Raw genomic sequence first — 16,916 nt, forward strand, 5'->3', positions numbered from 1 at the left:
GTGAGAGAAAAGAAATCTGAATGTGACATTCCCACCAAAATTATCTATTGTACAAAGAGGTCATTCTCACAGAAAAAAACTAGACTTCTAGAAGGAAAAAAATAAAAATAAAAGAAAGAGATGAAGTACAGAAAACAAAATCATATTCACTATGATAAATGGAATATTACCTGCTATGTCAGCAAACAAAGGATGTCACAGTCATCAGAGATTTCAGCCACAGCTGCCAATGGTGAGCTAGTGAGCCCTGAGGGAATTCAGGAAGGAAACAAAGAATACCTACCATCTAGCTGATACGGGACTGCAGCTACTCCCTATGGTAAGCCCTGAGGCATCCCGAATAGCTCAAATGGAAAAGAATCTGCCTGCAATGTGGGAGACACGGGTTCGATCCCTGGGTAAGGAAGATCCCCTGGAGAAGGAAATGGCAACCCACACCAGTATTCTTGTTTGGAGAATTCCATAGACAGAGAAGCCTGGAAGCCTACGGTAGAGTCAGACACTACTGAGCAACTAATACACAAGTAATCTCAGGATACTGTGAAAGAAAAGGATACTAGTCCCAGACAGTTTAGGTGCATATCAAATAAATGATTTCAGTGAGCCCAGACTCTTACATCTTCCTATAAATAGAAAAGTGCTAAATTCCTTAACATGAGATATCTAGTTTCCTTTTACTAACAATAGCCTTTTATTCTTACCACTTTCCCTTTGTTGCAAAATTTTATGTATCCAAGATACACCCTCCCCTCCCCGCCCCCCACCCTCCCACCCCCCCGGCCTCCACAGAGTAGAGTTACTTGAGGTGCTGCCTCTTGGGCTTGAAGTCCTAAAAAGTTCCACCAAATAAAACATAACACTCAACTTTTAGGTTATGAAAATTTCTAGTTGACATCTATTTTCCATTTTTGTTGACACCTATATTCCAACATCCGCAGACCATTCTTCACAATCATTTATTTCAAAATTCTATCTGCAAAACCATATGTGCTTAATAGAATTCATGGTCAGCTCTTACCTACAGAGATATAATCCAGTATGTCCTATTTAGTGCATTCTGGGATATGTGGCTGGTGCTTTCTCCACTTGTAGAGTGTCTTTGTCCTTGTTAAGACAAACTGAATGAAAATGTGTTCATCCAGACACCTGTATAAAACAGTGGAAGACAAAAACTTTTTACACATGTCTAGACATAGATATTCATCCTGTCTGAGAAAATGGACACATACTTTACTTTCACTAGGAAAAAAAAAAAGGACTATAAGTACAAGCTATGGGCTTCATGTGCTTTTTATAACTGATTATAATTTGAGATTGGTTTTCAGGAACTCCACCTGAAAATCTTTTGCTGCTTTCACGGGTATTTTCAAAGGTCATCCATAACTACTGGCATGATGGGAAAAGAAGGCACATTGGTATATTCCCAGGATACAGTAAAGCCTCATATCTGATTTTGTCCTTAACTTTAACTTAGTTTCCTCTTAAAATACAGAGCCAAGAACCCCAAGAAAAATCTCTCATTTACTATCTATGTTGACTGAAAAAATGCACGCAACCTAAAGGTTGAGAGTTATGTTTATTCGGTGGAAATGTCTAGTTCTTCAAGCCTGGGAGACAGCTTCTCAAATAACCCAGAGAAAACTGCTCCATGGATGTGGGGCAAAGTGTCAGGTTATATAAATGTTTGCAACAAAGGGGTAGGCAGTCTGAACATCAAAGATTATTGTTAATTAAGGAAAACCAGGTATCTCAAATTAAGGAATTTAGCTCTCTTCTATGTATGGGGAGGATGCAAGTGTCTAGGTTCATTGATATCATTCATTTCATTTGCATCTCAGCTATCTGGGACCTGCATCCTGGCTTCTTGATTATTCACATCCTTAGTTCCACCACAGGACTTGGCAGGTGGCTGCCAGATACCCAGTATTGTTCTTCCTCAGAAGAATGTGCTCAGAAATGCACATTTGGAAGGCTGTGATATTCTTGTTAGTTGATATGACAGATAATACTCCATTTTACACCTATTTATCTAAAATATTTAGGTTACTGCTCAACTTCCCACTTTAGTGGCTTTATTCATTTTTCTCATATAAAAATGTTATCTGGAAAATCTAATTTCTAAACAAAGAACAGGAATTTTTTTTTTTCAACAGAAATTGACAACTTTTACTAGGGTATCTTTAAAACCACAGCATTTCTCATCATTACCTTTTCTCCTGGTGTTTCTGTGCATTAGGTGTGGGTTTATGTTCCAATACACATATGTGCCTCTCATTTCCCTCTCCTTTTGTGATCCCTCTGTTCTTATTCTAACTCCTTTTCTATTTTTCTTCTGCAAATAGCATTGAAGTGATATATTTATTGACTTAGTTTTGAATATAAACACACTTGGCAGTCTCTCTTTTTAAGTATAAATATGTACAAGCAAAACATATTATATTTCTATTTCAATCTAAAATTGCAGGGGAAATGGTTTTCAATTATTTTAAATGTTTCTCAATCTAGATCTAATAAATGTACTTTCTAGGACTCCAAAACTGTTTTGCTTTTTCTAAATAAAAACAAATACACACAACTGAAAAAATCACAGAAAATGATTTAAGTGATAAGTAGAGTAAGAAATTCATGAAATAGGTTCTTTCTCTATATATTTGGAAGTTAGAAAAATAGTCCTGATATCCAAGTTGAAATTTAGTTCTTAAACATAGATTTTAAAAAGCAAAATAAAGTAAAATTTTAGCTTCTTAAGTTTTAGTCTTTGTGGAAGAGAAACACCCTTAAGTTTCTCATCTTGATAAAATAATTTTTTGTTACATTTTCAAAGTCAACAAATTTCAATTGAAATTCAATTTCCAAATGCTTTGTAGCAAAACTCACAGATGTGAGGTGTTATAATAGTCATTTGCTTAGGGCAGCTACATAGGAAAATTATGCAAATGTATAATTTTTGGTCTTCCGCAAAACAAAATACTGAGGCAATTCTTTGAAATATTTTCCACTGCAACAAACTTATGGGGATAGAATGTTGAGATTTAGTTAATATCATAGCTTTGCCATAGCAAAAGAAATAAATACAATCTTAAATCCATAATGAAACTTGAGTTAAATGACCTTGGATAATGATATAATTTTATTTCATTATGATACAAATTTACTTTACATAAATATGTATTAAATTTACAGCATAGTATATAAGATAATTTAATACCCAGAATTTGTACTTCTCAAAAACATCTTTGAAAATAGAAGAGCATATAAAGTTATTACACAAAAAATTACTATGGAACTCTCTTTTAAATTCATGAAAAAAGGGTTTAAACAATCTTTTGATAGAGAATACAACATAATATTTTTATTTCAATATAAACAAAATGTGCACCCCATGTTATATTTTTTAAGTAAATGAATTTCATTTAAAAGATATCTACAAAATCTTATCCTAATGTAATTACATGTTTTTGTTTGTTTGTTGTTGTTGTTGTTTTTCTTTTTTTTAAATAACTTTATTTATTTTAGTTGGGGGCTAATTACTTTACAATATTGTAGTAGTTTTTGCCATACATTGACATGAATCAGCCATGGGTTTACATGTGTTCCCCTTCCTGGACCCCCCTCCCAACTCCCTCCCCATCCCATCCCTCTGGGTCATCCCAAAGGCCCAGTCCTGAGCATTTGTCTCATGCATCGAACATGGAATGGTGTTCTGTTTCACATATGATAATATACATGTTTCAATGCTATTCTCCCAGAACGTCCCACCCTCACCTTCTCCCTCAGAGTCCATAAGACTGTTCTATGCATCTGTGTCTATTATTCTCTCTCGCATATAGGGTTATCGTTACCATCTTTCAAATTCCATATATATGCATTAGTATACTGTATTGGTGTTTTTCTTTCTGGCTTACTTCACCCTGTATAATGGGCTCCAGTTTCATCCATCTCAATAGAACCGATTCAAATGTATTTTTTTTTAATGGCTGAGTAATATTCCATTGTGTATATGTACCACAGCTTCCTTATCCATTCGTCTGCTGATGGACATCTAGGTTGCTTCCATGTCCTGGCTATTGTAAACAGTGCTGCGATGAACATTGGGGTACACGCATCTCTTTCAATTCTGGTTTCCTCAGTGTGTATGCCCAGCAGTGGGATTGCTGGGTCATATGGCAGTTCTATTCCCAGTTTTTTAAGGAATCTCCACACTGTTCTCCATAGTGGCTGTACTAGTTTGCATTCCCACCAACAGTGTAAGAGGGTTCCCTTTTCTCCACACCCTCTCCAGCATTTATTGCTTGTAGACTTTCGGATAGCAGCCATTCTGACTGGTGTGAAATGGTACCTCATTGTGGTTTTGATTTGCATTTCTCTAATAATGAGTGATGTTGAGCATCTTTTCATGTGTTTGTTAGCCATCTGTATGTCTTCTTTGGAGAAATGTCTGTTTAGTTCTTTGGCCCATTTTTTGATTGGGTTGTTTATTTTTCTGGAATTCAGCTTCAGGAGTTGCTTGTATATTTTTGAGATTAATTGTTTGTCTGTTGCTTCATTTGCTATTATTTTCTCCCATTCTGAAGGCTGTCTCTTCACCTTGCTTATAGTTTCCTTTGTTGTACAAAAGCTTTTAATTTTAATTAAGTCCCATTTGTTTATTTTTGCTTTTATTTCCGATATTCTGGGAGGTGGGTCATGGAGGATCCTGCTGTGATTTATGTCAGAGAGTGTTTTGCCTATGTTTTCCTCTAGGAGTTTTATAGTTTCTGGTCTTACGTTTAGATCTTTAATCCAGTTTGAGTTTATTTTTGTGTATAGTGTTAGGAAGTGTTCTAGTTTCATTCTTTTACAAGTGGTTGACCAGTTTTCCCAGCACCACTTGTTAAAGAGATTGTCTTTTCTCCATTGTATATTCTTGCCTCCTTTGTCGAAGATAAGGTGTCCATAGGTGGGTGGGTTTATCTCTGGGCTTTCTATTTTGTTCCATTGATCTATATTTCTATCTTTGTGCCAGTACCATACTGTCTTGATGACTGTGGCTTTGTAGTAGAGCCTGAAGTCAGGCAGGTTGATTCCTCCAGTTCCATTCTTCTTTCTCAAGATTGCTTTGGCTATTCGAGATTTCTTATATTTTCATACAAATTGTGAAATGATTTGTTCTAGTTCTGTGAAAAATACCATTGGTAGCTTGATAGGGATTGCATTGAATCTATAGATTGCTTTGGGTAGTATACCCATTTTCACTATATTAATTCTTCCAATCCATGAACACGGTATATTTCTCCATCTGTTTGTGTCCTCTTTGATTTCTTTCATCAGTGTTTTATAGTTTTCTATATATAAGTCTTTTGTTTCTTTAGGTAGATATATTCCTAAGTATTTTATTCTTTTTGTTGCAATGGTGAATGGTATTGTTTCCTTAATTTCTCTTTCTGTTTTCTCATTATTGGAGTACAGGAATGCAAGGTATTTCTGTGTGCTAATTTTATATCCTGCAACTTTACTATATTCATTGATTAGCTCTAGTAATTTTCTAGTAGAATCTTTAGGGTTTTCTATGTAGAGGATCATGTCATCTGCAAACAGTGACAGTTTTACTTCTTCTTTTCCTATCTGTATTCCTTTTATTTCTTTTTCCGCTCTGATTGCTGTAGCCAAAACTTCCAAAACTATGTTGAATAGTAGTGGTGAAAGTGGGCATCCTTGCCTTGTTCCTGACTTTAGGGGAAACGCTTTCAATTTTTCACCATTGAGGATAATGTTTGCTGTGGGTTTGTCATATATAGCTTTTATTATGTTGAGGTATGTTCCTTCTGTTCCTGCTTTCTGGAGGGTTTTTATCATAAATGGATGTTGAATTTTGTCAAAGGCTTTTTCTGCATCTATTGAGATAATCATATGGTTTTTATCTTTCAATTTGTTAATGTGGTGTATTACATTGATTGATTTGTGGATGTTAAAGAAACCTTGCATTCCTGGGATAAAGCCCACTTGGTCATGATGTATGATCTTTTTAATATGATGTTGGATTCTGTTTGCTAGAATTTTATTAAGGATTTTTGCATCTATGTTCATCAGTGGTATTGGCCTGTAGTTTTCTTTTTTTGTGGCATCTTGTCTGGTTTCGGAATTAGGGTGATGGTGGCCTCATAAAATGAGTTTGGAAGTTTACCATCTTCCGCAATTTTCTGGAAGAGTTTGAGTAGGATAGGTGTTAGATCTTCTCTAAATTTTTGGTAGAATTCCACTGTGAAGCCGTCTGGTCCTTGGCTTTTGTTTGCTGGAAGATTTCTGATTACAGTTTCGATTTCCGTGCTTGTGATGGGTCTGTTAAGATCTTCTATTTCTTCCTGGTTCAGTTTTGGAAAGTTATACTTTTCTAAGAATTTGTCCATTTCTTCCAAGTTGTCCATTTTATTGGCATATAGCTGTTGGTAGTAGTCTCTTATGATCCTTTGTATTTCTGTGGAGTCTGTTGTGATCTCTCCATTTTCATTTCTAATTTTGTTGATCTGATTCTTCTCCCGTTGTTTCTTGATGAGTCTGGCTATTGGCTTGTCAATTTTGTTTATCTTCTCGAAAAACTAGCTTTTAGTTTTGTTGATTTTTGCTATGGTCTCTTTTGTTTCTTTTGCATTTATTTCTGCCCTAATTTTTAAGATTTCTTTCCTTCTACTGACCCTGGGGTTCTTCATTTCTTCCTTCTCTAGTTGCTTTAGGTGTAGAGTTAGTTGATTTATTTGATTTTTTACTTGTTTCTTGAGGTACACCTGTATTGCTATGAACCTTCCCCTTAGCATTGCTTTTACAGTGTCCCATAGGTTTTGGGTTGTTGTGTTTTCATTTTCATTCGTTTCTATGCATAATTTGATTTCTTTTTTGATTTCTTCTGTGATTTGTTGGTTATTCAGAAGCGTGTTGTTTAGCCTCCATATGTTGGAATTTTTAATAGTTTTTTTCCTGTAATTGAGGTCTAATCTTACTGCATTGTGGTCAGAGAAGATGGCTGGGATGATTTCAATTTTTTGGAATTTACCAAGGCTAGATTTATGGCCCAGGATGTGATCTATCCTGGAGAAAGTTCCGTGTGCACTTGAGAAAAAGGTGAAATTGGTTGTTTTGGGGTGGAAAGTCCTGTAAATATCAATTAAATCTAATTTGTCTATTGTATCATTTAAAGTTTGTGTTTCCTTGTTAATTTTCTGTTTAGTTGATCTATCCATATGTGTGAGTGGAGTATTAAAGTCTCCCACTATTATTGTGTTATTGTTAATTTCCCCTTTCATACTTGTTAGTATTTGCCTTATATATTGTGGTGCTCCTATGTTGAGTGCATATATATTTATAATTGTTACATCTTCTTCTTGGATTGATCCTTTGATCATTATGTAGTGTCCTTCTTTGTCCCTTTTCACAGCCTTTATTTTAAAGTCTATTTTATCTGAAATGAGTATTGCGCCTCCTGCTTTCTTTTGGTCTCCGTTTGCATGAAATATGTTTTTCCATCCCTTCACTTTCCGTCTGTGTGTTTCCCTAGTTTTGAGGTGGGTCTCTTGTAGACAGCATATATAGGGGTCTTGTTTTTGTATCCATTCAGCCAGCCTTTGTCTTTGGTTGGGGCATTCAACCCATTTACATTTAAGGTAATTATTGATAAGTATGATCCCGTTGCCATTTACTTTGTTGTTCTGAGTTCGTGTTTAAACATCCTTTCTGTGTTTCCTATTTAGAGAAGATCCTTTAGCATTTGTTGGAGAGCTGGTTTGGTGGTGCTGAATTCCCTCAGCTCTTGCTTGTCTGTAAAGCTTTTGAATTCTCCTTCATATCTGAATGAGATCCTTGCTGGGTACAGTAATCTGGGTTGTAGATTATTCTCTTTCATTACTTTAAGTATGTCCTGCCATTCCCTTCTAGCCTGAAGAGTTTCTATTGAAAGACCAGCTGTTATCTTCATGGGGATCCCCTTGTGTGTTATTTGTTGTTTTTCCCTTGCTGCTTTTAATATTTGTTCTTTGTGTTTGATCTTTGTTAATTTGATTAATATGTGTCTTGGGGTGTTTCACCTTGGGTTTATCCTGTTTGGGACTCTGAGTTTCTTGGACTTCTGTGGCTATTTCCTTCCTCATTTTAGGGAAATTTTCAACTATTATCTCCTCGAGTATTTTTTCATGGCCTTTCCTTTCATCTTCTTGTGGGACTCCTATGATTCGAATGTTGGGGCATTTCATATTGTCCCAGAGGTTTTCTTCATTTCTTTTGATTCTTTTTTCTTTTTTCCTCTCTGTTTCATTTATTTCCATCATTCTATCTTCTACCTCACTTATCCTATCTTCTGCCTCCGTTATTCTACTGTTGGTTCCCTCCAGAGTGTCTTTTATCTCCTTTATTTCATTATTCATTATATATTGACTCCTTTTTTATTTCTTCTAGGTCCTTGATAAACATTTCTTGCATCTTCTCAATCCTTGTCTCCAGGCTATTTATCTGTAACTCCATTTTGCTTTCAAGATTTTGGATCATTTTTATTATCATTATTCTAAATTCTTTTTCAGATAGATTCCCTATCTCCTCCTCTTTTGTTTGGTTTGGTGGGCATTTCTCATTTTCCTTTACTTGCTGAGTATTTCTCTGCCTTTTCATCTTGTTTAGATTGCTGTGTTAGGCGTGGCCTTTCTGTATTCTGGTAGTTTGAGGTTCCTCTTTATTGTGGAGGTTCCTCACTGTGGGTGGGGTTGGACGGGTGGCTTGTAAAGGCTTCCTGGTTGGGGGAGCTTGTGTCGGTGTTCTGGTGGGTGGAGCTGGATTTCTTCTCTCTAGAGTGCAATGGAGTGTCCAGTATTGAGTTTTGAGATGTCTATGGATTTGGTGTGCCTCTGAGCAGCCTGCTTATTGATGCTCAGGGCTATATTCCTGCGTTGCTGGAGAATTTGCATGGTATGTCTTGCTCTGGAACTTATTGGCTACTGGGTGGAGCTTGGTTTCAGTGTATATGTGGAGGCTATTGGATGATCTCTTATTAATTAATGTTTCCCCTGGCTTTCAGTCTTATTCTTGCAGTAGCCTCAAGACTTCTCCATCCATACAGCATCATTAATAAAACTTTTAGGTTAATGGTGAAAAGATTCTCCACAGTGAGGGATACCCAGAAAGGTTCACTGAGTTACATGGAGAGGTGAAGGGGAGGGGTTGAGGTGACCAGGAGGGGAAGAGGGGGACTCAAACGTGGAGAGAGCAGTCTAGCCAGTAAGCACTTCCCTCTGTGCTCTCCACAGTCTGGAACCCTCACAGCGGTTCACAGAGATATATAGAGAGGAGGGAGGAAGGTAATAGAGATGAGCATGAGTAGAAAGGGAGGAATCAGGAGGGGAGAGAGAGATCTGGGCAGTATTCTGTTCCCGAAGTGTTCTCCGGTACCCAGAACACCCTCAGAGATTCACAGAATTGGGTTGAGAAGAGAAGGAGGAGGGTGGGAGATAGAGGTTCCCTGGGGGAGAAGAAAGAGCGTCAGTGGGGGAGAGAGTAATCAAGCCAGTAATCACACACACTCCTGAGCAAAAATGGGTCCTAAAGATTGGGTTCTTAAATGTACAAAATTGATATCAAATATGTAAAACAAAGATTAAAAATCTAGAGTAGAGGTTAGACTCTTATAAAACATACAATATAAAAAAAGAAAAAAAGGAAACAGTGTAAAAAGAAAAAAAACAGTAAAAAAGTGAAACAGTAAAAAAAAAGAAACAGGAAAAAAAAGTAAAACAGGAAAAAAAACAGTAAAAAAAAGAAACCACAAAACGTATAAGATAAATGTATGCAGTTTGCTTTAAAAATAGGGTTTTTTTATTTTGCAAGGTAATAGTGGGTTATGAAAGTGAAAGTTAAAGGTGTAATAGAGGACTTAAAGAAAAAAGAAAGAAAAAGAAAAAAAAATTTTTTTTAAATAAAAAAAAAATGATAATAGTAAAAATATATATCCCAGACTTTCTCTGGGGCTGTTGTGAGCAATATGGGGTCTGTTCAGTTTCAGACAGATCCTTGTTCCTGCTTATACTTTTCAAGATCTATGGGCCCCTTTCAATGCAGTCGGTGTTAACCACAGGGATTTTAATCTGTTGACCTGTCACTTCCAACGTGCTTCCCTCTGTTTATTTGGCTTCTGTTTGGGGGTCTCTTCAGTATCTAATTTCCGCCCTGCCACAAAGGGGCGGAGGTGGTCTCTTTAGGTTCGCTTGTTCAGTCGTGCTGTGGGGAGGGAGGAACACTGCAAACCTATATCACTGGCGTGTGTGTGGTAAGCTCGCAGTGTCTCAGCTGCACTGGGTTCGCCCCTGCTCACGGCATGTGTGCTTTGCCTGTCTACCCTGCTCAGGCTTCAGGTTACTCGGCCAGGGAGTGGGCCCTGAGATGCGTGCACTTCCCAGATCTAAGCCGCTCAGGTTCAGGCTCCCGGTTACTCCACAAAGGCGCAGACTCGGTTGCGCCCACAGTTTGTGCTGTTCCCGGTCGGAGCAGCTCAGGCAGCCAAGAGTTTGGGGAGCGCACTCTCCCCTGTTGGGGCAGTGCGGCTTATCACCTCCCTGGTCTCCGCCTCAGTTTACGGGCGCGCCTGGCTCCGGTGTGCTTTGTGTCGGTTCTGGGGAGCTGGTCTCTGGCTGCGACCCTCCCGGCGGCTGTCAACCCTCCGGGATCTCAGGCAGTCTTTGCTTAGAAACTGGGAGCCTGTTTGCAGTTTGGTAGGGGGTGCCCTCTTTGGGGCCGAGTTTGCCCCTTTCCGGCTCTGGCTGGCTCTGCCTGCCTGCTGTGTCCGGCGGGGGGTGGGGCGGTCCGCAGCCGGCTAGCTCTCCTCTGGTATCATTCAGTCCTTTGTTCTGTGAGCGGGCCGGCAGTGCCTTAGATTTGGGCTTTTCGGGGATAGTTCTCTCTCTCTGGCTGTCCCACAGTTTAGTTACTATCTCACGTTAGCTCCCTCAGATTGCCCTCAGGGCGTTTGGGCCCAGTCCTTACCCTAAGCAGTGCCGTCCGCTCCTCTCTCCGTTCAGCCCCCACTTCGCTGGTGGCGGATGCGAGCGTCTGGGGTTCTTTGCTGGGAGTTGCCTTTAGGCACGTAATCTGTGGGTTTTATTTATTTTTTCTCCCAGTTATGTTGCCCTCCGAGATAAGAAAACTTCCCCCAAACCCGCCGGTGAGAGGGTTTCCTAGTGCTTGGAAATTTCTCCTCTTTTACGACTCCCTCCCTGGGACGGGTCTCCGCCCCTAACTCTTTTGTCTCTCTTTTTATCTTTTATAATTTCTCCTACCTCCTTTTGAAGATAATGCGCTGTCTTTGTGGATGCCTGACGTCCTCTGCCAGCCTTCAGAAGTAGTTTTGTGAAGTTTGCTCAGCGTTCAGATGTTCTTTCGATAAATTTGTGGAGGAGAGAGTGGTCTCCCCATCCTATTCCTCCGCCATCTTAGCCCCGCTCCGTTGTTGTTTTTCATAGAAACTTTTTATTTGAAGGAATATTACCTAGGGATATTTTAGGTGAAAAATCAGAAAACAATATTTCTAAAAATGCTTTGAGAGAATTTTCAAGGCCTGTAACTACTTCATGAACTTCCAAATGCCTAGAACAGATCAATATACTATAAGAGACACTTGCCATACACTCATTACTGACTAAGATACATAGAATAAAACATAACTGTTATAAACACAGTCACTAATTACAAATATATTTGAAGGACCTTTCTTGTAAAACATATTCTATAATTAGATTTTTGCTGTTTTCAAAGACACACTCAAACACATTCACACAGAATAATTAATTCCTCTAGGAGGAACAAAAGTTATAAAATCATTGAAATATATACTTTGAAAATTTTAAAAGAAGGCAAATAGATTTAGTGGCTAATATGACTTTATGTAAAAATAAGCGTGCTTATATTTGTATGCGTGTTAGACACTCAGTCTGGTCTGACTCATTGCAACCCCATGGACTGTAGCTCGCCTGGCTCCTCTTTCTGTGGAATTATCCAAGCAAGAATACTGGAGTGGGTAGCCATTTCCTTCAGGAGATCTTTCTGACCCAAGATCAGACTCATGTCTCCTGCATTGTAAGCAGATTCTTTACCATCTGAGCCACCAAGGAAGCCCCAAAGTAAACATAGTTGAGCATTTTTAAAACTCTGATGTTTCATTTTTAGATATATATTTTATATTGACATTATCCTAATATGTGCTATCCTCAAATTGTTTAAAGTATCCAGTCAAATTCCATATAAAATTTATTATAAATATAATTCTTAAAAAAACATTATTATAAAGATGGATTTCATGAACCTATTAAATGAAGCCATTTCTTCTTTCATACATTTAGTCCTAAATAAGTGACATGATTCATTTTTATTTGATAATGTGAATATTTTGGCTAACTTTTGTACTATTGCTTTCCTTTTGAGAAACATTAAAAAATTATATTTATAGGCATACTCATTGTACTGTGCTTTGCTCTATAGTGCTTCACAGATGCTGCACTTTTATACTTCATGTCTCTGTGTCGTATATGGTAATCCTCAGAATATTCCAAAACTTGTGTTTATTATTATATTTGCTATGGTGATCTGTGGTCAGTGATCTTTGATGTTACTGTTGTAATTGTTTTGGGTACCACAAATTACATCCATATAAGATGGCAAACAAGTATTAAAATAACAAAGGATTTAGAGTATTACATAGATGTAGTTGATAAATCTGAGGCAAAGTTTGAGAGAATAGACTCCAATTTTGAAAGAAGTTCTGCTGTGGTAAAAATGGTATCAAACAACATTGCATGCCACAGAGAAATCATTCTCGAGAGTGTTACCAAGTCCAAACTCAGACTGCTTGCCACATGACAGGTGGATAAAACAACAGATGAATCACTGGGGCAAGGAATAGAGACTATATTCAAAAGCCCAGCAGGTGGAGTAGATTGCAGACACGTGTGTCAACAGCCTTCTTTTATACATCTCTCAATTCATTATAAAATGTCTAATATGATTCAAATGGATCTATCTAAAAGAGATCTTAATTTTAGTGAATTTAAACAATTAAAAATATTTTTAAAAGATTTATTTATTTGGCTGTGCTGGGTCTTTGTTGTTGCACACTGAGTTTTCTAGCTGTGGAGAGTAGGGGCTACTCTTCACTGCAATGTGTGAGCCTCTCACTGCTGTGACTTCTTTTGTGGAGCCCGGGCTCTAAGCGCATGGCTTCTGTAGTTGCTGCGCATGGGCTCAGTAGTTGTTTGCACATGGATTTAGTTGCTCCACAGCATGTGGGATCTTCCCAGACCAGGGATCAAACCAGTGTCCCTTGCATTGCAAGGCAGAATCTTAACCATCAGATGATCAGGTAAGCCCCACTCCCAAAATCATTTTTTAAAAGGCAGGGTGAACAGGTACCACAGACATGTAAGACTGATAGAGAATCAAGATTTTAATTTGTAGTTTCAGGATTTAGATTTAAGTCATCATCCAGACAATTCTTCATATTTTATAGGGTTAGGAGTATTTTTTTTTATATTATTAATAGCAAAAACAAAGAAATTCAAAGTAGAGATATTTAATCATAATTGCTTAAGAAGACACATTGCTCAGATTAAATATAGATTACATTCACAAACAGTTCTTTCTGGCTATTGACAATTTCATTCCATTATAATGCCAGAATCCTAAAATAAAGAATCAGTATCTAATTCTTTTGAAAAAAGAATAGGGTAATACAAAGTAAGAGATAATGTATGCAAATGTACCTCTACATCAGCAATTAAAGAACTGTGTGGATTTCCTAGTCATACAATGGCAATTCCCTGTGTGTGTGTAATGCCTAGACACTCAGAAGTTTCATTTATGAAGTGTTATATTTTTGTGTGCTTTCATTTGTTTATAAAAACTGATATTTGCATGAAACTTTTTTTCTTAGCAAGACCTCACTATAAATTTTTATCTCAAGTATCCATCTAACATTTATCGTCTTGAAATTGGTTCATTGATGCTTTTTATTCTAGGATTGCTTTCACTAATTTGGCACAGGACCTTAAAGAATTCCAGTAGTAAAGGAATCACACCTCTTCAGGTGGAAAAGACTTTGTTAAGGACAAACCTACACAGCCTGAAAGAGCAATTTAAACCTGGGTTTGAACCATTAGATACTACCCATTCACATCTTCACCAGTAACAAGCAACCAAAACAAGTGAGAAAAGTTACTTGGTGTCTCTAACTCACAGCTGTGACTTCCAGAGACTAATTTTCTGAGTTAGAATCATTCTCAACATCACCACTTGCAAAATCATTTGCTTGCGTGACTTTAGGTTGATCACTTATCTCATGAAACCACAGGTGCCTTATTTCCAACATGGGGATAAAACACACCTATGTTATTGAGTTTGTAGGTTAAGTTCTTTAATTCATGTGATTTTTTTCAATGTAATCCAAGTAAAACAATTCTAGCACTGAAAATTCTTAATAAGTATTAACTGTGTCACTCAGTCACGTCTGGCTCTTTGCAACCCTATGGACTTTAGCCTGCCAGGGTCCTCTGTCCGTGGAATTTTTACAGGCAAGAGTGCTGGAGTGAGTAGCCATTCTGTTCTCCAGGGGATCTTCCCAATCCAAGAATCCAACTTGGGTCTCCTGTATTGCAGGCGGATGCTTTACCATCTGAGCCACTATTATCTCTTAAAAAGGATTCATTCTAAATATTCCCAATCATAAGGATTTTCTTTACTGCTTAAGTTATTGAGGAATGCAACAATAATAATGACAATTATAAATTAGGGCTCTGTGACTACACTACCTGGAGTCTGCCACTTACTTGCTATGTGGCCTCATTAGTTACTCAACCTCTCTAAGCCTCTGTTTTCTTTTATGTAAAATAGATACATCATGAGAAACGATGGGCTGGAGCAAGCACAAGCTGAAATCAAGATTGCTGGGAGAAATATCAATAACCTCAGATATGCAGATGACACCACCCTTATGGCAGAAAGTGAAGAGGAACTAAAGAGCTTATTCAGAAAACTAAGATCATGGCATCTGGCCCCATCACTTCATGGCAAATAGATGGGGAAACAGTGGAAATAGTGGCTGACTTTATTTTTTGGGGCTCCAAAATTACTGCAGATGGTGATTGCAGTCATGAAATTAAAAGATGCTTACTCCTTGGAAGGAAAGTTATGACTAACCTAGACAGCATATTAAAAAGCAGAGACATTACTTTGTCAACAAAGGTCTGTCTCATCAAGGCTACGGTTTTTCCAGTAGTCATGTATGGATGTGAGAGTTGGACTATAAAGAAAGCTGAGCACTGAAGAATTGATGGTTTTGAACTGTGGTGTTGGAGAAGACTCTTGAGAGTCCCTTAGACTGCAAGGAGATCTGACTAATACATCCTAAAGGAGATCAGTCCTGGGTGTTTGTTGGAAGGACTGATGCTGAAGCTGAAACTCCAATACTTTGGCCACCTGATGCAAAGAGCTGACTCATTTGAAAAGACCCTGATGCTGGGTAAGATTGAGGGCAGGAGGAGAACGGGACTGCAGAGAAAGAGATGGTTGGATGGCATCGTGGACTCAATGGACATAGGTTGGGGTAGACTCTGGCAGTTGGTGATGGACAGGGAGGCCTGGCATGCTGCGGTTCATGGAGTCACAAAGAGTCGGACATGACTGAGAGACTGAACTGAACTGAAAATAGAGTAAATAATAGTGAGTGCTTAACTTGTAGAGTTGTGTGAGGTATAAAGAATCAATAAATTTGATGCATTTTGTAAGCAATTTAGAGTATATATATTGTCATCATGGTACTACGTTTTTACTGAAAAAAATATAGTTTTAAATTTTAAATAATTCACCGCCATTGTTTAAAAGTAGCGTGCATATGTCTATATATGTATGTAGATACATATACTTTTCATGAATTTTAAATTATTTTTCCTTCTGAAAGAAAAACAAAGTCACCTGTAAATATTTGCTGTATTCTTTCAATAAGGAGAAAACAACATAGCTCTGTGTATGACTTTGATCTAACCTTGCAACTATATCATACAGTAGAGTGACAAGATTAAACTAAGTCAATTAACCTAAAAATGATGAAAACTTCTGGCAAAAATATCTCTAAAAACAAAGTTCTATAAAAATGTTATACAGAAGACAAATATTTATTAAAAATTAAGAGCTTCCAGCAAAAAATATGATAATATATAAAAGTATGCAAGTTCCTAGCACAAAAATAAAAATGAAAAATATGGTTAAAATAAAAGTTATTAAAATTCCCTTCTCCAGAAATATACCACAAAATAATAGGCAGAAGCAAGTAAGAAGTAAAATAGCTGCAACAACAGATAATAGGCAGCCAGCAATTTACATGAGAAAGCTAGACGGAAAAGAGTCACAGTGGAGAAAATAAAAGAAATATTATAAAGGTGTGTATTTTAAATAGAGAACATATTTAAATCCCATCTTGAGATATAATTCAAATCATACTTAATGTGGTAACAAATTTGGAAAGGTAATTATAGTACATCACATGCCAGTTTATTAATATTTTCTTTAGGCTGACCATTTAAGTGGGCAGAAGTGTTTTGAATAGTTTTTCACTTTCTTCATCTTGACTGAGCTCCACTATATTTAGCTGAATGCTGATTATCACCTCTCAAGAAATTTGTAGCCCATTGCATTATTTTTCTTCCTTGTCTTTCATTTGCGAGCTACCCTGTTATTTTAAAGAGGATAGTGTGAACATAAGATAGCACACATTTTCATCTCACTTGATGGTCCAAAAGAATTATCTAGCATGGTAGTAATTTGCATTTTGGTTTCATTATAATGTGAATAATTCTGGTCATTATATATTGAAAAGAACTAGACAATAAGAAATGGGCATCTGAAGCATACAAAAAGGTGTTTTC

Source organism: Giraffa tippelskirchi, chromosome 2, assembly GCF_054371585.1.
Source record: "Giraffa tippelskirchi isolate mGirTip1 chromosome 2, T2T-mGirTip1v1.2.pri, whole genome shotgun sequence".
In the NCBI taxonomy this organism is placed as follows: Eukaryota; Metazoa; Chordata; class Mammalia; order Artiodactyla; family Giraffidae; genus Giraffa; species Giraffa tippelskirchi.